Source organism: Pseudopipra pipra, chromosome 4, assembly GCF_036250125.1.
Source record: "Pseudopipra pipra isolate bDixPip1 chromosome 4, bDixPip1.hap1, whole genome shotgun sequence".
In the NCBI taxonomy this organism is placed as follows: domain Eukaryota; kingdom Metazoa; phylum Chordata; class Aves; order Passeriformes; family Pipridae; genus Pseudopipra; species Pseudopipra pipra.
The window spans coordinates 43,562,534-43,583,190 of record NC_087552.1 but is presented as its reverse complement, the minus strand read 5'-3'; the positions used below and the strand labels follow the sequence as shown (position 1 = coordinate 43,583,190).

General features: G+C 36.4%; 1 long non-coding RNA gene across 1 annotated transcript in view; it reads left to right on the top strand.

Annotated features, from left to right (window-relative positions):
• LOC135413258 (uncharacterized) overlaps positions 1-20,657 on the top strand; it is a 54,481-nt gene that overhangs the window by 8,913 nt on the left and 24,911 nt on the right. Inside the window, exon 2 of the long non-coding RNA XR_010430151.1 lies at positions 13,975-14,115. This is a non-coding gene — a long non-coding RNA (uncharacterized LOC135413258). The remainder of the gene's footprint in view (positions 1-13,974; positions 14,116-20,657) is intronic.

Below are 20,657 nucleotides of genomic sequence, written 5' to 3'. Positions count from 1 at the left end.
CCAAAACAAACTAACCAAACAAACAAACAGAAGACCATCACCACCACCACCAAAACACTTTACATGAAACCTTTTTAATTCCTTTTTTACAAGGCAGGTTTAAGAAAATATATTGTTCTTCTTTAAGGGAACTTCATGAGGAAGACTGGCATAGTTCATCAGAAGTCACCAGTCAGTTTAGGCTATTTGCAAACTGATATATATCTATCATGCCTAAAAAATGCCTGTGCCACAACTTCTACTATGTATGAACCTGCTTAAAAAACACCTTTAACTAGAATAGTGAAAAGTAGCAGTATACTGATATTAATATATTAGTTCTTCCTATATTAAAGTTTGTGGAAGGGTTTTATAGGTGAAGGTCTTCTTTTGTCTTGATGTTTGATTTCTGTAATGAACCTGTGAGTCTAACTTTTTCTTCTGATTCTATAGATGTTGATGTTATCTGAGCTATCTGCATTTTAATTTCACTTAATATACTTGCTTTGGCAGTATGTTCTTCACCAGCTTTTATTGCTGGTGAAGATTCCACTTCATATTCTGCACCGCAACTTTCTCTATTGAATAGAAATGAAAGTGTATATGTGACCTACCAAACAAGATTTAGAATGCTAATTCTAATCCCCCTTCCTTCTGAGTGCTGATTGAATTTAGTCTTAGTGAATTGTACTGCTGTTATATTTCAATTCAGTTACTTTTAGTCCTGGTGGATGGTTAGAATATGCTCAGCTGTTGTTAGCGCTCTGCAGTTGGGCAAATGTAGCTGAATATTTCAATAGGTGATGGTTGACCTAGGGCAGCTCTAGTGCAGTACATAAATGCACAAGGAAAACTTCAATAATGGAGGTTTCTTTAAATAGCCACATGTAATTTATAGCTGAATAAAATGCTTTGTTTAATATTACAAAGGCAATGAAGTAAACAAGTTGATTCCTGGTCACTTTTGAATTTTCTAGTGCAGCAAAAGTGGTAAAGATGTCAAAATTATTTGCAAATTGTACACTAAAAATAGGTGTTGGGTCATTTAATTTCAAAAATAGAGACATGGAAGAATTTTGAAAGCCTCAGTTTCACTTTCAAAACTTAAAGTTTATGAGGACAGAACTTTAGCTATTAGGTGCTCCCCCTGGATTAAACTGTCTGTGTGCCTTTCACCTTGATGTTAGAAATCCTTGAAAATAATTTCCAAGTTGGTTGCAAAATGGGATTTATTTCAGTATAGGCATCTAAATTCAGAAAAGTGAGTCTGGGAGCCAGAGCTGTTACTTGCTCTTCAGTTGACCTTGGGAACTGAAGAGATTTGTTAATCTGGGGATTATAAAGTAGAGGGCAGAATGGTTAAAAAAGGATATCATAAGGCTTTTGTACATAATGACACAGCATTGTAGCTTTGGCAAGTCTCAGCATGTTAGCACCTATTCACACCAAAACCCAAACAGAATTCATAAATTGTTTCTCTACCTGGAAGCTGATTCTGGCACCTCTCATCTGAAAGCATGTTTAACACTACTACTTGGCTGAGTTTCTAAACAGCCTATTGTCTTCCACAGGGAAAGGTGCATAAAGATGCCTTTACAAGACAGCCTGGTGCTAAGAATTTACCTAGTGCATGTGAGTTGAGGTTATTCTCCCTCTGATGTGAGTAGGCTCTTAACCATGTTTACCACTTGATTTGTATATAACTCTAACAGGCTATAAGATGGTTTAGCTGCTTGTTGACAACTCCACTGAGCTGAAAATTGTTTCACAGGACGAAAACAGGGTATTGCTACATTAGTGGAGGCTTGAGGACAGGTTCCTACTACTCCACTTGTGTATGTCAACCAATGAGGTATCACAGACATTTTTATCATAGTTACTGTGGCAAAAACAAGCTCTTGAAACTCATGTTAATAACTGTTGCATGTATGAAGATGAGATTGTGAGATTCTTAAATTTAGATTACACTTTGCACAGCTGACAACATCAATGTGTTGCAAGCTTTGAAGGGCTTGGGGTTTTTGGGCTTTGGTTTAGAGGAACCTCTGAGAAGTCTATACTTCTAATACTTAAGGTTTTAGTGGTAGAATTCTCATTCTCTGTAAATAGATACAACATGCTGATTTTTAACATGCTGATATATTGTTCTCATTGATGAGCATTCACTATGTACTGCAACATTAGGAGAATATCATCTTTATTGTTAAAAGATCTGTATGAATGCCATTTAATATCAAGAAACATTCTATTTGTTCTCTCAAAAACCAAGAGTAGTAAGTACACATTATGTGCATGCCATTGGTTACATTGTATTGGTAATTTTATTTAGTCTTTTAAAATCTAAAATAGATACAAGAATGCTATTCTTGTGTAAGTGATGCAATTCATAATACCCTCCTAAGATGGATTAAGTAACCTTATTTAACTCTATCCTTTAGAGGTCTTTAATAACCTTAACATATCTGCATTCCCATCTGTTTTAATTTAAGGCTGATTATGCTAACATGCTTTAAAAGTGCAAACCACCTGACCATTCAATATTGTTTTAAGCAGATACAGCTTAGAGTATTTTCAGAATATAAACACAAAGCTTGCTATTGTGAAGCAATTAATTTTATTAGGCTTGTCCTTGTTTAGTCTACATGTAAGCTTGGAAACCTATTAACCTTTTTTGAGAAGCTTTTCTTGGTTTGGAATTTCCCCTCCCCCAAACGAGCTCTTGCTAACCTGCCACTGTTCTTGTAACTGTCAGTTTTCTGAATGTGTCCCCTGGGAAATAAATGAGCCCAGCTGAAGGTTAAGGTGGGAGTAGTGAGCTCACCAGTCATCCTGTCGGATTGGCAGGGAGGTAAAGGTTTGATGTTTTCCAACAAGTAATAGATTTGATTATGCTTCTTCATTGTGCATGAATGCAACACATGTGTTGTAAATGGGGTAGTACAGGCTGCCATGCAGATCAGAGAAGAAAGGGCTACACTGGAGGGGTGCAGGCATATGCTGTATTGTAACCCTGTACAGTATCTGGCAAGCAGACTGCAACATTTTTGTGCTGGAGTGTTCTCATTTCAAGGTATTCATATTTTCATTATAATTGAATGTTTCGTTCAAAATTGGGATTGGGACTGCTATAGTGTAGATGCATTAGGTTAAATGATATATTTCAAGGAAGCACTTTTGTAATGTGAACTATTATTTTTAAGTGGCTTGTATTGCTAAGTGATCTCCATTGACTATTTTATGTCTTGAGATTTAAAATAAAGCTGGAAGAGGTGGCTAATCAGAAGCCTTTTACTTTTCCTGCTTATATAACTTGGTTTTGTGTATTGCTGTGAAAACAAGTGGCACTTAAATATGTAAGCAGAATCAAAAAGAAATTGCTGCTAGGCCAACAAGACATATCTTATTGAGCATATTTAAGGAATGGTGAGAGGGGACTGTAACCTGCAGACTAATAGGTGAGTTGGACCATGATTATGCAGTGCATTACAGTTATGCAAATGGCAGTTCTGTGGAAATGGACTGCTTTAAATATGTGCTTTTACAATGATACCATTGTGCTTTAAATATACACAATGGTATCACTGAGTAGTGACATGAGGACTGTCACAGTATTATTGTTAAGAGTTACCACAAGCAAGCAGGTATTAGCGTATTGAATACTTTTGTTTGGTTTGGGACAATTTAAAAGACCAGAAGCTCTACAGGGTATTTTTCTCTCAGTAAATGTCATCTTTTGTCTTCTGTCTGTAGCATCCATCTATCAGCACATATAAGTGTAATGTACTTGAATAAGTACAGTACTTTTAAACTGAGGCTGGCATTTCTTGTTCAGATAGTTTTGTTGTTGCAATTCTGGAAAGTAGTGACAACTGTGTTTAAGTCAGTGTGTAAGTGTTTATAAGTAAAATGTGATATATGGTTAATTGTGTTGTGTCTGTCCATGTGTGCCACAGCATGGGATTGTGGGTGGTGTGCATAAGTGTAATACAGAAAATGATGTCATATTCTGAATTTATAGGGACAAATCAGAGTTCTGATCTTTGCTAACTTGCTAGGATTGTGTCTTCAAAGCTCGTTTAAGTTTGTATCCTGATATGATATGCAGGAATAAATTGGTTAACTGCATGTGTCTCTAATTTTCTCAACTTTAATGACTCCATATTCTTACCACAGCACTGGCATCTCTGAAGTTCAGTGGATAGAGATTATACCTTGTGTTATTTTTCAAAACAGCTTTTATGTGAAAAGTTCACCAATCATTATAATAGATTTCCAGTTCCAGATGCCATATTTTCTTTTAAATGCTTCCAAACAATTTAAGTATTCTCTCTAAAATACAGCCATACAGTCTACAAATAACGTGTTCTCAGCTGAACTGCTAAACACAGACAATTTTATTTATTTCCCAGTCAATTCTCTGATCGCAGCTTTTTGTTACCTTGCTTTATTTTTGCTACCTATCCATTTCCTCATGTTCAAAAACTTTCTGCTTTGTACATGTTTTGACTTTTGGATCCTCTACAGAAAAAAAAAATAAATTAACTTCTCAATATAATAATAAAAAGGTATGAAGAGTTAGACAGGACATCAAATAGCTTATATCTAAGAATTAAGTTATCTAGATAGTGAAACTTGGATGTTCAATTCCTTGCCTTCAGACATCTCTAAGTGGAAAACAGAATGTCTCAATATTGTGGAGTATTTCAATTTCATATGCATATATATATATTCAGATAACAGAAGAACTGGACAAGTACTTGGCTTTTTTTTTGGTAACAAATTAAAAAAGTTATCAATGATTTACAGTTAATAAAAGCAGTACTTTGTGGGAATTTCTTGAGGTTAAGTAACTTTAAGCTCCATATTTATATGAAAGAAAAGCATTTCTTTGAATAAATCCTTGATACTTTTTTTGAATGTTCAACTTTTTCTAAGGCCTGAGTACCTTTGACACTGTGCAAAAGGGAGAACCTGATCTTAAGTAAACAGTAGGCAAAGGTGTGCATGAGCCTGGAAACTGATTTGATGTGGTAAGGGTGATGATGAGTTCTTTAAAAGAACAAACAGAAGAAAATAAACAGAAGTACCGGTACGACTTAGAAAAGTTAATGCACTTAATTGTGTAGTTGTATTTATCTTCAAATACTTTTTCTTGTCAAGGGGACAAGGTTCATAGGAAGTTACTACCAGGAAAGTTGAGAAGACTCATGGACTGTAAGTGAGCTTAGGCACTAAATTTTACTAGTTTTATGGAGGAGACTCCGTCTTACGGATGTGTCTTTCTAGATACAGCTTCTTCATTTCATGGGCTGTTCCTGTATGGTTGGGATTCCACAAAATACTTTCCTGGGTGATTGTCTTGACTAAATTTTTTTTGAACCTGTCCCTTATAGTGAGAATGCATCTCCATCAGGCAATCATCTCCTTTCATTCGAGTGAGATTTGTTAAACTCCCTTTTGTGGCTATACTCCTTCAGGCACTTGTTTTGGGCCCTGTAAAAAATAGTGGGATGAATTTTTTAATTTTTATTCTTTTCTTTCCATCTCTGCCAGTTCCCAAGAATCACTTCCTTGGGATAGCTTCATATGTTTAGCCTTCATTCATTTCCTATGGCACATGCTGTAAAGTGACTATGGCCTTGTAAGGTATCTGTCTTCTGAAATTACAATCTCCTGCCTAAACACAAGCAGATGTTTTTTAGATGTCTGGCATAGCAAAGCTTTTTCTGGATTTAAAATGCTGGCTTTCCTTTAAATGTAATGCCATGGGCATTCTCATTATGCTATGTACTTTTTCTGACTGTGCATATATACTATAAAACATCCTGCAGTAATAGCTCAGACTAGGCATACCTACTCATTTAGGGGGAGAATTCCAAAAATTCTGGTTCTTTTCAAACATGGCAAAAACTCATCCTTTTTTGGGATTAATTCTTCTCACAAGTGGCTCCTTCTGGGCAGCTTTCTTCTGAGGACAATCAAAAAAAAAAAAAGCCACACAAAACCCCAAACAAACAAACAAAAACAAAATACAAAAACAAAGCATAGCAGTTGCTGGAGTCCCTGCAAACCAGAATGTCGAACTGGTATCCAGCTTTGATTCAGTCTTAAACTGAACTTTCTATTTTTAAGGATTCATGTGTAAGCTACTATTTTTCTTGCTTTTTGCTTTTTTACTAGATTTTTATTTTTAATTCATCTTTTAAATGGAACTAGGTGAATCCATTTTTTATCAATTTCTCATTTGTCTTGTCTCTGCCTTTCACCTTTACTATGGTCTTGCCTTTCAACCTTTAATAATTACTGCATGATGCATTAATTGTATCTGTAGTAGCATATAAATGCGTTTGACACAATGGCACAATATTCTACCATTAATGTATATTTAGTTCAGTGTGATAACTGGGCACAAAAAGGGCCTTCTTTTCCTATAGATCTACAAGAAGATAGAGAACCATAATACTTCAGTCATGGAGTGGGAGGCAGGAAGCATGGGAGTATCTTTATTAAAGCCTTATCAACAGACACAATTAGAAAAGAAAGTCAAGGCAGCTCTTCCTACTTCATCTGTAAAGTAAATACTAAGATCAACAATGTTCTTTATAGCTCTAGCAAATACCAATATAAATTTAAGGTCCCTCTATTAATAGTACATTAAAAATAATTTGTAGAGGAACTCTGGTTGTTTCCATTAACAAGCAATGCAGCTAGATGAGATAGATCTGTAAAATACATGATTCCATGGACCTGTTATCCACACTGCACTCAAATACAGTGGAAATACTTCACAGGATCATGCTAGAACTCGCCTAAGGTGAGTGAACTAAGATGGTATATCTACCTCCAAAAAAATGTGTAATTGGTGTTCTTGAGGGATACATATTAGCTGATAAATAGATAAAATGCAGACTTGAGAGCATATCACACACTAGGTAATCAGAGTTCTGGAAGTTAGACTTTTTAGATTCTCAGAAGTTTTCTTGCTTGTGTAGACCTTCAAATTTATTACTACTTGTATCTTTATATTTACACATCTAAGCTGATGCATCAGAGACTCAAGTCAGTTTATAATGTCAATTACTTAAAATTAATAAAATAGAATACTACCTAAAAGAAATATTAGCTAATTGCTGATTTCAGTTTAGTTGTAGTAGCTATATTGTTTGAGAGGAGATACTAATAGGGGGGTATAGAAATAAATTAACAAAATAACTACTTTATCAGGTATTTCTTAATATTTAGTGGATTTTAGCTGTGTGAGTAGCCAGCTATTGGATATAGTGTTTCTATTAAATGCCTTGCTTTAAAAAATATAGTCTAGGTAATTTGCACTATTACTACTTGAGAGAAAGGGTAATGTTAGGAGGGGAAGATCAATCTTTGACAGAGCAGTGAAGGATCAATTGACATAATCACCAGTGCCTCATGGCTATCACAGAAATACATTGCCTCAGTTAAAGTGAAACCAGATTTTTTATAAAATTTTCATTTTAATTTCTTGCGCTTGCTAGACTTAAAAACAGGCAGTGTTTTTTTATAGACATATATGTGTTTTGTATATACTTATTTGGATATTGAACACGTGTTCTCTTTCTGTAGAAATGTGTTTCCTTTCAAGCCTGACTGTTATGGTATACAAGATGTGCCAAGCTGGTTTTATATGTAGGTGATGCTTACAACTGTGCTATAAAAGCTTGAAAACTGGGCCCTGTGTTTCACAGCAACAGACATGGGGAAGCAGAGGTTTGTAGCCCTTGCCAGAAAGTCCGTGAAACACATCAAATACTCCATAAAACTATGTGAATAATATTTAAATAGACCTAGAGTTCTAGTGCTTCAGGGAGCCCTTTCATAACGTCCTGTTTGCCTTTGGAAGTAGTGACTCTGTAGTGCTGTAGGTGTCAAAACAGCATTTAAATATCAAGGAATTAATCCTCAAGAATATTTTATTTTATAACTATTAGGAATAATGTAGAAATATTAATATCACTATCTACTGTACAGATGAAAACTTACATGCATCGTGAAAATTTAGATATAATAATCTAGAGTCTAGAAAAACAAATCTGCTTTAGTAGTCCATGCAATTGCTGTGTTCTACTTGAGGTAAAACTATGAGGAATATTGCCAGAATTTCTGACCAGTATTGGTCAGAAAATTATCTGTGTCTAGGAATTTTAAAAATATTTCTCAATTGTTGGATCAGTTTGATCTATTGGAGTAGCTAGGTAAAAATGTATTTTGGAGGAGCAGTGAACGAATGAATTAATGGTTTTGTTGTCCTTTCAATTTTCCCATGTGAAAATTGATGAGTTTATTCTGAACTATAAGTAATGTGGAGATTGACTCAAGTTATGTTGCCATAACTTGATGAAAAAGAAAAGTTGCTGCTTATACTAGATTGCAATGATTGTGGGGGAAGGGGATGGTGGAGGAGAAGGTGTGTATTCCTTCAATATATACCTCAATCCTCTGCAACAAGAAAGTTCTAGCTAATCTCCACTAAAATGAGGAGATATCATTTGAGTTAACTTACTTTATTAGCTCACACTCTTGAAGTAACCAAAATGTGTTTTACTGAAGTAGTCACAATCCTTGCAGTATTGCTGAGAAAAGCTGAAACAGACTGAACCTGTATCATATACTTTACTTGCTGTACAATGAATATAATCACATCTTGTCAAATTAATATAAAATGCTTTTCTGCAGTATCCTAATAATCAAGTTGTTTATTGTTTATTTTATATTTCTCCAGGAGATATTGTTTATTTTTCATTTCTCCAGAAGATATTTTTTCCTTATGCTATTTTCAAAAATATACAAATCTTGTGTTGCTGAGGGCTATCGCCAGCAGTTGCTGTGAAGTAGAGACTGACAAATTTAAGAAGTAATGTCATGTCTTCCAAACCATATTGTTAGATGGTTCAGACCACATCAAAGTGAAGCAGTATGGTATTCATAAATACGGAGTTCAGCCACATACATTTTATGTAGTGTGCACCAGCCACATGCAGCCTGTGCACAGGCACTGAAGTTTTAAGTTCTTGCCCTTCCATAATGTCACCATTCCTTTTGGCACTATCTTATATTTGACATATTTCAGGATAATGCTTGCATGTCTTCAGTGAAGAATTTGGCTAAGATGCTAAATCAGAAAATAAAGGAAATAGAATGCACTATGTAGTTGTACAACGATTTGTCTAGAGTTTGGAAGTGTTGTTTATAAAAACTTTGTATATCATTAAAAACAAATTCATGTGGATGTAAATCTCAGTTTTTCTGATGGAGTAAGACATGTATGTTAGCCTGTTACCCTAAACTACCTACACAAGGATCCTGCGAGATCACATTAGATAGCTTTGATTAGAATAACGTGACAGAATGTAGAAGAACACAGAGCTCAGTTCTGTGTCTACCATAGAATTTTGGACCTAAAACCATCCAGGATTAAAATTTCACAATGGATTTTGTTACTTAGAACTAAACACTCTGGTATTTACTCTAATGCTATTACATTTAGTGCTTGGTCTTACTTGACAGTGTATAAGGGAGACTTTGGGTCCTTAGAAGCAGATCTAAAATTAAACTAGAACTATTAGTTAAGTGCTTTTTAGGATGATAGGAGGGTATATTGACCCATGAACTAAGGTATGCCCCAAAAAAAGCTGGTTTACAATTGTGAGAACTAAACAGGAAGGAGAGGGGAACCTTTTTTGAAGGCCTAATAGAAATGGTTTTATCTAAAATAAATAACCTTGGCATCCTGCCAGTAAGTTGAAGTGGTGTAAACATATCCTAAATGTCAGTAAGTTGAAGTGATGTAAACACGTCCTAAATGTCATGTAAAACTGATTAGGATTATTGACCAGAAATGTAGAAATGTACAAATGCTGAAGCTTAAGGGTATCAGTGATTAGGAATGCAAAAAATGTCCATTAATATGTACCTACTGGATTGTAATTCTTAGTATTTTAAACAGTTCCCAGTAGCTCAGTTTTGCTTTCTTTAAAAAAGAAAGTATTATTTTTAGAACTTAGGCTTTAACACAGCTGGTGCTCTCAGATGTTTTTGAACTTCCCCAAAATTTTACACTTGCCATTTTAAATTAGGGTAGCTGTAATTTTCTGGGTGTTTCACCTTAAAAGTCTGGACAGAAATAATATTTTGCAGTCTCCTACTGAATGAGAAAGGTCGCATTGGAAAGCTGAGGCTGAGAAGAATTTGCTGCTTTCAATTCATTGTGAATTGGTGGATTCAGATTACTTTAAGTAGCTATGTAATATGTTGCAAAGGTGGAGTGCTAATGAATACACAGACAGATACTGTGTGCTGAAGTAAACTGATATTCTTGAGCTTCTATTAAACTATTCCCCTGAAAAGACCTAAGCTAACATCAGAAATTGTGGGAACTGGCTTGCATTCAGGATTTTGTTTGGTCTATTCATATTTTGTGAAAAGGGATAGATTGAGAGAAACTCTTTCATATGCAGTGTAATGGTTTACCCAGAAGGTATAAAAACATGAATAAAGATTTATTGAATTGAGATGATTGAGTGAAAATACACATGCTTTTGAGACTGATGGTAATAAGCATCTTCTAGCCTTCAGTTAGCATTCAGATGCACTCAAAGAACTGACCTAGCTTCACACAAGCTAACACAGAACTAGAAGCATTTAAATAGAATATATGCTCTATCTTTGCTAGTCTATTTTGTAGTTTTTTTACCTTAGTTCCAGAAATATTAATTAGCTGCACATTGCAGCAGCCATATGCCTACTAGTTTATGAATAACATCACTATATTGATTTAAGTGCAGTATCACATCCCAGTGGCAAGATACAGTACACCTCAATTTCCTCTATAATTAAGTCTTACATAAGCTTTAATGTTCAAAATGGAAGTGGCATCTCTACAGTTGTTTATCTTCAGAACACAAAGGAATAGAGCATATGTTGATATGTTACAACACTGTAAATCTTTACAGAATTTCAGCATCAGGGGTGTGACCAGGAAAGCTGTGATTTATAAGTTACATAGTCTACATAAAAGTACTCTTTCTACTTTTTCTACTTTTCTGTTTCAGGGATGTGTGTACCTTCATAATTACATGCAAAAGATGAATCCAGTGGGATCAAATTCAGAATTCTGTAGTACTAATTAAAGGGAATAGGCTTTAAAGAAAGCTGGAATCAGTGGTGTCATGAGACTTATTTCTCCCAAATGTTCTCTCCAGAAGGGTTACTGCATTGTGATGATGATCCCTAAAATGCACTACTTGGAAAATGCATCTATTAAAGATAGAGTGACTTTTAGTATCATTAGTAACTTAATTCTCGATCAGGATTATGTTGGTTCCTGGTAATGAAAATACAGCAGAATCTGTGAAAACAGACAGAGGCATTGGCAGCCACCTGTATGGCCTTTCCCCTCTCAGTTAATTTTCATGCAGTGATTTCAATATAAGGTAAATTCCTAGTGAAAATCGAGTAACTTGTTATTTTAAAAAAAGTTGGCAGGCAAATGATTGAAAGTCAGTTCCCCAGTTCAGATGTTTCCTAATTAGTTGAAATGTTCCCCTTTTTAATAGTGTGAACACGTTCCAGAAGACAGAAGTCTGGGAGAGTTCAGAACATGGACCTGTTAAGAAAGGGAGGGAAGGGGTTTTATTTTCTTGTATAACTTGCACTTTTTCAACATATCTATGATTTCTTGTGTATCTTATATAGCACAGAGCAAACTGGGATCTGCAAATATTCAGAAAATAGAATGTATCATCCATAGTACATTATTTTAAGTATTAACTAGCTGCTAATTAATGAGAAAGAGGTGTCCTTCTCTTGAATCTTCAAATTTATCACCAACCTCAATTGCAGGTTTTCTGTTCGCTTTCATTACTACATTCCATCTTTGCTGTCTGTCCTCTGTGACCTTGGTTATCCTTGAATGAACTTAATGTTTATGACCCAGTCTTGCTTAACAAGGAGTATGTCTTTTATGTCTGTTGGTTTTCTTTGACCTAATCTTGGTATTGTCTGAAGGGTTTTCTGCTGTATTTTTGCACAACTCTCATAAAGCAACCTCAATTGGTTCTGCTATTGCTAATTCATTTGCAGCTTTTCCTGCCAGCATCAGTGTACCCTTAGGAGAAAAGTCTATCCTACCTTTAATGTGACTTACCTTTCCTGAAATGTATATTCTCTTCTTGTTATCTGATTGTCCTATTCTTGATTGAGACTCTGTTTACATTTGACTAAAGAATTTTAAGTATTTCCGGTTCAAAACAAAGGGCCAAATTCACATTGTCCTCAAAAAGGACAATATTATATTTTGTTAATATTTTATCTTAAAGTATAGTCAGGAGAGGAAGAGGAATCAAAACTTCTTTCCCCCTCTCATGGACAGAGCAATGAACTGTATTGGGACTTGTACAACAGAATAACAAGAAATTCTAAATAATGAAAAGCTAGAAACCCCAAAAAGTCAGCTCCCAAGTTACCAGGTTCTCAGCTGTATGTGGTTAGGAGTCTAAATGTTCATCTGGAGCTTCTTAACCAACAGATGGGAGGAATGTAAGCTCTCATGCTGGCTGGAGCTGCTGGTAAGGACCTAGGCAGATTTCTGCTGGGATCTCCCTTTGATCTGAGAAAGCTCATCAAAATATTATTGTCAAATATTGAGGCATCTATTTTTTTGAGTACGAAACTATGTTGGAAAACTTTCAGCCACTCGAGCTTCATACAACCTGTTTATAAAGACTTATTTGAGGAGATTCTTGGGTGCCAGTGTGTTGTGTTTACATACTAATACGAGTTTCTAGGAGTTTGCATGCTGCTTTATGTAGTACTTACTCTGAAAAGCTCTCCTACTTAATCCTGAGTTGGATAACTGTCAGACAACTGGTAGTTGCCTGTCTTTGTGAATTAGTTCCCCTCTAGTGAACTCAAAACGAGTATTATTCTTGCATTCTCTTTAATGTACATCTCCTGTAAGGACTCTTAACTTTTTGGAATTTCTCCAGAATTTAGTTTCATGTTGATAATTCTGTCAGACTTTTACTGTAACTCCATTTGCTTCTTTGAAAAAAAACAACCATCATTGGACTTGCTGCTGTAATTTTCACTACTTATTCAAATGAGCTTAATTTCAGTACAGCAGGATGCATCTGAAATTAGAACTCAGTTGTATATTGACAAAAGACTTATTTTTTCCCTGTGTTGCTCTAAGAAATGAAGTTAGTCAGTCATAAGGTCTTGATGACTTTGTAGGTGAAATGAAGTCTTACTATAAGAAGGTATTTCTGCCTGCATTATCCCATGAGCTAATGTTATCCTTTAATAGAAATTTAATATATGATTACATTCTAGATTATGAAAGCTACCTAATAGTTCAGAGTTGTATGTAAAAGCATGTAAAAGACAGTCCAAACAGTCTAAACCATAGCAATTGCTAGTGCAGCTGGTCCACTTGATTATTTTTGTTTGTGTGTTTTTTAGTCTCCACCACCACCCCTAAAGTGATCGTTATATTTATAGGTGTAGGTAAACTTCTGGGACTAAAAATCTTGCATTGATGGAACATTTCAGGGCTTTTTGTAGAAACTTTAAAAATGCTTTTATTAAACCATGGATTTTTTAAATTATTATTATTAAAAACTAAATATTTGCAGTTAGAGAAGTTTTGACACATAGAAATAGTAGGAGCTTTCAGTAGTTGTGGTTTTAGGGCACATTTAGTTTATATTAAAGTATGAAGCTGAAAGGACAATTTGCCAGCTCCAGTTAAATTGTTTGCTTCCTTCATATGCACTGAACTTGGCAGCTGTTCTTATAATCAGTGGGTCAAAGTATGTTCCTGGCTATGTTGACCCAGCTGTGTATTGTTACATCTTGTGTGGAAACTGGAAGGAAGAAAATAATCCTGTCAAGTAGCTTATGGAAACAGTTCATTTCAAGCAAGATGACTAAATTGCAAATGCATACATCTTTACCAGGTAGATCACAGCTATCAGTGTCAGTAGAAGGAACAGGCTTTACTGAAGGAAAACCCCTGCTGAGGGGCATAAATGCCCGCTATGACTACCACTGCTAATTGCCTGGATTTTTCTTCTGAGCAGTTAGCTTTTTGTGAAGCATGTGGTAAGTGGTTTTATTTTCAGTATACTTGGGGAATTGTTTTCCTTAATGAATGAAAAAAAAAAAAAAAACATTTTTCCTCACTTAGGAGTAGTGATTCGGTTAATGAAAGTAAGTCCTAAATAAAAATGTGTCAAGGAAGCAGTTACACCAGCCTAGGCCTGTTCACCAAGTGTTGATGTGTGAATTTGGTACAAAGAGCTTTTTAGAGTCTGGGAGGAAGAAAGAATCACTAAGGCTAATAAAAAAAATTGCCATGTAGGCAAGGAGTTTCATGGGGAAGAGTGGCTGATTAATCAGATTAAAGGCTAACTATGTTAAGATGGGTTTCAAATATCTTCAAGACTAGTGACTCCAAGATATTTCTAGGAAGCCTGTGCCAGTTTCTGGTCATTTTTAGAATGAAGTGTGCAGTTTTCATCTTACATTTAAATTGAATTTCCTGTGTTTCAGTTTGAGCCCTTTGTCTCTTGCCCTATCCCTTGATACCATGGAGAAGAATATCAGTGTTTAATTTTACCCCATTAGGGACATATATATACATAAGATCCCCAACATGAAACTTATCTCTAGGCTGATCAGTCCCAGCTCACTCTCACATGAAAAATGCTTCAGTTCCTTAATCATTTTCCTGGCACTTTGCAGGACTTATTCTAGTAAATTCCTAACTTCTATGAAACTGAGGAGCCCAGAACTGGGCCCAGTACTCCAGATGCTGCCTGATCAGTGCTGAAGGGAAAGATCATCTCCCTTATCCTATTGACTGGGCTCCTTCTCATGCAGTCGAGAATGCTGTTGATCTTATTTGCAAAGGTGACTTGCTAGTTTCTGTTCAGCATGTTCTCCACTAGTATCACAAGGTGGTTCTCTGCAGAGCTGCTTTCCAGCTGTTGATACAAAGTCCCTAGTGTGTATGAAGATAGTCCTCCCCAGGTACAGGACCTTATGTTTCTTGGCCTTAGGCTTCTCTAGTCTGTTGAGATCCCTCTGAATGGCAGCAAAACCAATTAGTAATATTGGTCACTTCCCCAGACTTGTATTGCCAGCAAAGAAGCTGAAGGTTTACTCTGTTGCGTTTACTCTATTTTGGTGTCTAGCAGTCAAAATTCAAGTCTCATATGTTTTGCCTTTCTGTAAGCTGGAGATTTTTTTTTAAGGTTGAATTTAATTCAGTAACTAAACCAGCCAGTTACTTTTGCTACATACATTGAAATATAATTTTGTTCCAACTGACTCAGGTTTGTCACAGACATACTAATCCTCTAAAGGGATTACTTGCAATAGAGGCTTTTTGCTTTTGCTGCAGAAAATATAGGAAGGCAGAAAGTACTTATCTTTTTCCTTTCAGTGAGACATGTTATCTTCCAGTGCAATTTGTAATGATATAGGTGGTTTTGTAATAAGATTATGTTAGCTATGTTATTCTTCATGGGAAGGTAGGAAGCAATGTTAAGTAAACTTGTATTTAAACAGATATATTTTTGTTTAACAGTATGGGTAGGAAAGAACATAATAAATGCCTGGCAAATGACACTTAAGAGCTAAAAGGCAAAATTACAAACCAGGAATTTGCAAAATATATTTACCTTAAAACATTTAAAAATCAGTGGCATTCACATATTAGCAAAGATAAATTTACTGGGTAAATACTTTGCTTTTGTTCCACAATCAGACTTCTGACTTTTTTTTTTTCCTTTGGTAGTTCATTCACTGCTGCATTGAAGGATGCAAAAAATGCTGGTGAAAAAGTCCACTAATACTTCTCTTGCACAGAAAACTTAGCAGGGCATGCAAATAATCAGAAAGCCTGAACTTTCGTCTGGTTATTATTGAGTAATTTGGGAATGTTGTAAGAGCCACCTGATGGTTAAAATAGGTAATGAAATAAATGTTGAATTAAACTGGCAGATAAGGACCTATGTCCAGTGTTCAAAATGTTTGGGAATGCATCCTGTGACGTGGTTCGGTGGGGTTATGTATAAGATTCTCTTAGAGTACTTGACTTAAATGTTGTCACTCTTCAAGCAAAACTTTCATGGCGAACTTTCACTACACCTGCAGACAAAAAAAGTTTTTGGGTACTAAAGACTTCTGTTATACTTCAGTTAGTTGCTTGTCCTGAAGATTTTATGTGTGAGATGGAAGACTGCACTGTTTCAGGCTCAAAAATATCAGCCTTTCGTAAAGACTTAAGGAGTTCTACTCACTGTCCATGTTGAGTTGTGTTTATTTGCATATATGTTGAAGCCTGGTACTTGAAAGCTGGAAGGCAGGGAACATTTGTATTGAAGATAAGCCCTTTGCAGTCTGCAAAATCTACCTATGCTTAATCAAATTAGAAAACTTGGGGAAAACTCCCAGTAGTAATTTCACTTAAGGTTTTAAATTTTTAGTCCCATCCAATTTTGCCTATTGCACATTGACTTTTTCAAAGGAAATAAATGAACTTTCCAGCTGTTACATACAAGGAAAAGTCTAATGGTGTATGTCTAGGCACTGCTCGTATTATAAACACTGAGCTCATTCTAACCTGGTAAAAAATCTTTTAAAAGGATATTTTACAGAGAGAAATTTTGGATGCTGTTGCTCTCTTGATCCAGAATAGCCCCCCCATTTTGAAATTCAGAGCACAATGCAAAATACCTTCACTGAGTTTTGTGATTAATGCTTCAAGGGATGGGACAGTGCTAGTTGGGTTAATATTTATGATGAAGTATAATTGCTTAATATAAAAAAGACAGAAGGAGATTATGTGCATCAAAAACTGGAAAATGTACTGAAATGTAACATGTAGATTAAGGTATTCTTTTATGAATTCTTCAGAAGTTGTTGCATTAAGCATGACTCTTGTTCTTTTTATCATGGCTTGTGCCTGACTACCCTGAATTTCAATTAATTGGTTTTAAGCTAGTTGCATTAAAAGCTTCATAGTTTGTCCCAATTTTCTTTCTAAAGAACTAATTCTGTGTATTTACTAAACTTTGCACAGTTATACTTTGTTCTTTATCATAAGTCAAACATCTCTGCTTCTGGCAATGTGTAGCTCTTTTATTCCAGCCTGAATAGTCTGTGTACCTTCTCCTCCCATTTATTTAAATGGGAGAGCTTTCTTTTCATCAGTGGTTTCTACACTACTATAATATTCCCTTTGGCTTTTTTAATTAACTTCAGAAGGCTACATTTTTATCCACCAGTTTTTTGCCTATCACTTTAATTTTTCCTTATTTGTTCTAAAATCTCTGGCAAAGCAGTATGAGAGCTGCAGTGCTGGTATTTGAGTAAAATATTTGCTAAACTGTTCTTTTTCCTGTTGCTGATTTGGGTTTTATAAATTGTACAGTTCACATCAACAGCTTTTTAAAGCTAGTATAGGTGGTCAGCTTGGAAACTTCAGTTGCTGATGACTTCTATAGTGAAGGCTTCCTAAACTTCCTTTCATGTAAAATTTTATCTGTAGCTTCTGCAAATCGAAGTTACTATTAAAAAAAAAAGCCAGTAACGCTTGCAGTGCATATACAGGTGTAATAGCCTCCAACTGTAGCATGCCTATGCCACCTGTCTGTCTATAGTTGAACAAAATGGTAAGAGTTCACATAGCAGAACAGTAGAATGATTTGTAACACCAAAACTACAGTCTAGTTTCTGAAAAACTAAGGAGATGGACTTTGATCTGCAGCTATTTTAAGTGTGTGAACACATGGGCTGAGATATTCTTATCTAATCATACTTGAGGTGGTTTTTCCAAGGGTAGCCAGAAACTATTTCACATAGTTCTTAAACTGGAATGGACAGATCCTACAAAAGATACAGTATAAAGTGGAGTGGAAAAACTCTTTTGTCTCAGATGTGTGGCTGTTAGCACTCAAAACTAGAGGTCAAATGCTGAACTGAGAATTACTGTTTCTTGATAAGGGCTGATACTCGTTAGTGGTTCAGCTCTTAAAGAATCCCGGAAAACAAAATTGGGGACCAGAGCACTGTTGAAAAATTGATTTGGATGTACTCTACCAAGTATAGCAAATATACTAGCAAAGGTAACCAAAAGTCACACCAGAAGGCTCACACTCATAAATCCAGTTCTTATTGTTAAAAAGACCTTTAAAAACAAAATAATCTAAAAATACAAAGATAAAAATTGGGAAAATGCTGATCTCTTTATCCTACTTACAATTATAAAATAGCAGCTTTTGTAGCTTCTCCATGAGCACCAAGAAGGGCATAGTTTTCTTAATATGGCATTGAACTTCTTCCTTTTGACATATTTAATTGAGCCAATATAGTGTATTAGACTGATTCTCAGTAGTCTATTTTAATGTAGACTGAAGTTTTGTGATGGAAAAACAAACAAAGACCCTGGCCTTGAGAGAGAAATCTGCATATATGTGGTATTTGGCCAGCTCAGATACCTCTACTTATGGTACTGAGGAGAAATCAACTGGATTTCTGGATGATTTGTGGATCAGGTTCTCCAGGATAAACTAACATCACTCTGTTCAGATCATCCTTTTTATGGATTCCATTGGTCACTGGAGAGAGTCTGGTTTTATTTAAGATAGTATGAAATTTATATTAGAACTGAAATGTGTCTAGAGTTGTTCAAGCTAGAGATTTTTGTGGTAGAGGAGTTTAGAAACTGTTTAGTGAGACCAGCTTCAAACCTTAGAAAAAAATTCTACTAAATTCAAGCATTAACAAAAGGGTTCATTTTTGCCTGTAATGATAATGCAATCATTGTATGCACCAAACTGGTCTTTAACCACCTCTTGCACTAGCTGTGAGCATACAATATCTGAGAATTGATGAGCTATGTAGTTAGAACTGGTGGCAGTTGCCCTCGATACTCTTAATCAGGGAGGTCAAGCTGATTAGGCTTTAAGGGAATTCAGAACTAAAGTGAATTTCTTTTTCTCCTCTTCATTCTTAGTTTGATACTTTTTGCCACTCTACCAAAAAGGAGGATTTTGCCTGCTTCAATACTCTTTGTCTTGTTTATGGTTTTTTCAGTAATTTTTCTTAAATGTTAGGCAGGATATCCTGCTTCTCTGCAGTCTTTTGTACTTATTTTGTTCTGTATCTTGGGCTTTTCACTGTAATATTTTGTAGTGGGTTGACCTTGGCTGGATGCCAGGGGCCCACCCAGCTGCTCTATCATTCTCCTTCCCAGCCAGACAGGGGAGAGAGAGTAAGGCAGAAAAACTTGTGAGTTGGGATGAGGCAGTTTATTAAAGCAAAAGCAAAGCGGAAGCTTGCGCACGCAAAAGCAAAGAGAAAGATATCACGGTTCATTCTTTACTTCCCATGAGCAGTGATGGTTGGCTACCTCCAAGAAGCAGGGCCTCAGCACACATAATGGCTCCTCAGCAGGCAGCCGTTGGAGACAATGAAGGCCTGCCTTTCCTGCTCCTTGCCTCAGCTTTTATATCTGAGCTGACATCATTTTGTATGGAATATCTCTTTGGTTAGTTTGGGTCAGCTGGCCTACTTGGGTCCCCTCCCAGGATCTTGCCCTCGATTGAGGAAGGAATGTTACAGTGCTGATGCTGGTGCTCAGCAGTAGCCAAAACACCTGTGTGTTATCAACACCCTTCTAGGTGCCGATGCAAAGCACAGCACTGTGAGGGCTGCTATGGGGAAATGAACTCCAGCTCAGCCAGACCCAATACATATCTCCAAAATGCAACTTATTGATGATCTGCCCAAGAGCATCAAGGGCACCCTCAGTAAGTTTGCAGACAACACTGAGTCGTGTGTTAATGTTGATCTGCTGGAGGGTGAGAAGTCTCTGCAGAGGGATGTGGCAGGCTGGATTGATGGGCCAAAGTTGACAGTATAAGGTCAAATAAGGCCAAGTGCCAGGTCCAGCACTTGGGTCACAACAAGCCCAAGCAGCACTACAGAGGGGGGCAGAGTGGTGAGAAAGTGGCTCAGTAGAAAAGGACTTGGGGGTACTGGTCAATAGCAGCTGAACATGAGCCAGCAGTGTGCCCAGCTGGCCAAGAAGGCCAATGGCATCCTGGCCTGTATCAGAAATAGTGTCACCAGCAGGACCAGGGCAGTGATTTTCCCTCTGTACTCAGCACTGGTGAGGCCACAGCTCAAGTACTGTGTCCAGTTCTGGGCTACTCACTACGGGAAAGACATTGAGGTACTGAGTGAGTCCAGAGAAGGGCAACAAAGCTGGTGAAGGGTCTAGAGACTAAGTCATATGAGAAGCGCCTGAGGGAGCTGGGGTTGTTTAGCCTGGAGAAAAGGAGGCTCGGGTGTGACCTTATCACTCACTACAACTACCTGAAAGGACATTGTAGCCAGATGGGTGTCAACCTCTACTCCCAAACAACTAGTGACAGGACGAGAGTCAAAATAGCCTTAAGCTGCACAAAGGAAGGTTCAGGTTGGACATCAGGAAAAATTTCTTCATGGAAAGGGATGTCAAGCCTTGGAATGAACTGCCCAGTGAAGTCACCATCCCTGGAAGCATTCAAGAAACTGGATGTGGCACTTAGTGCTATAGTCTAGTTAACAAGGTGGTGATTGGTCAAAGACTG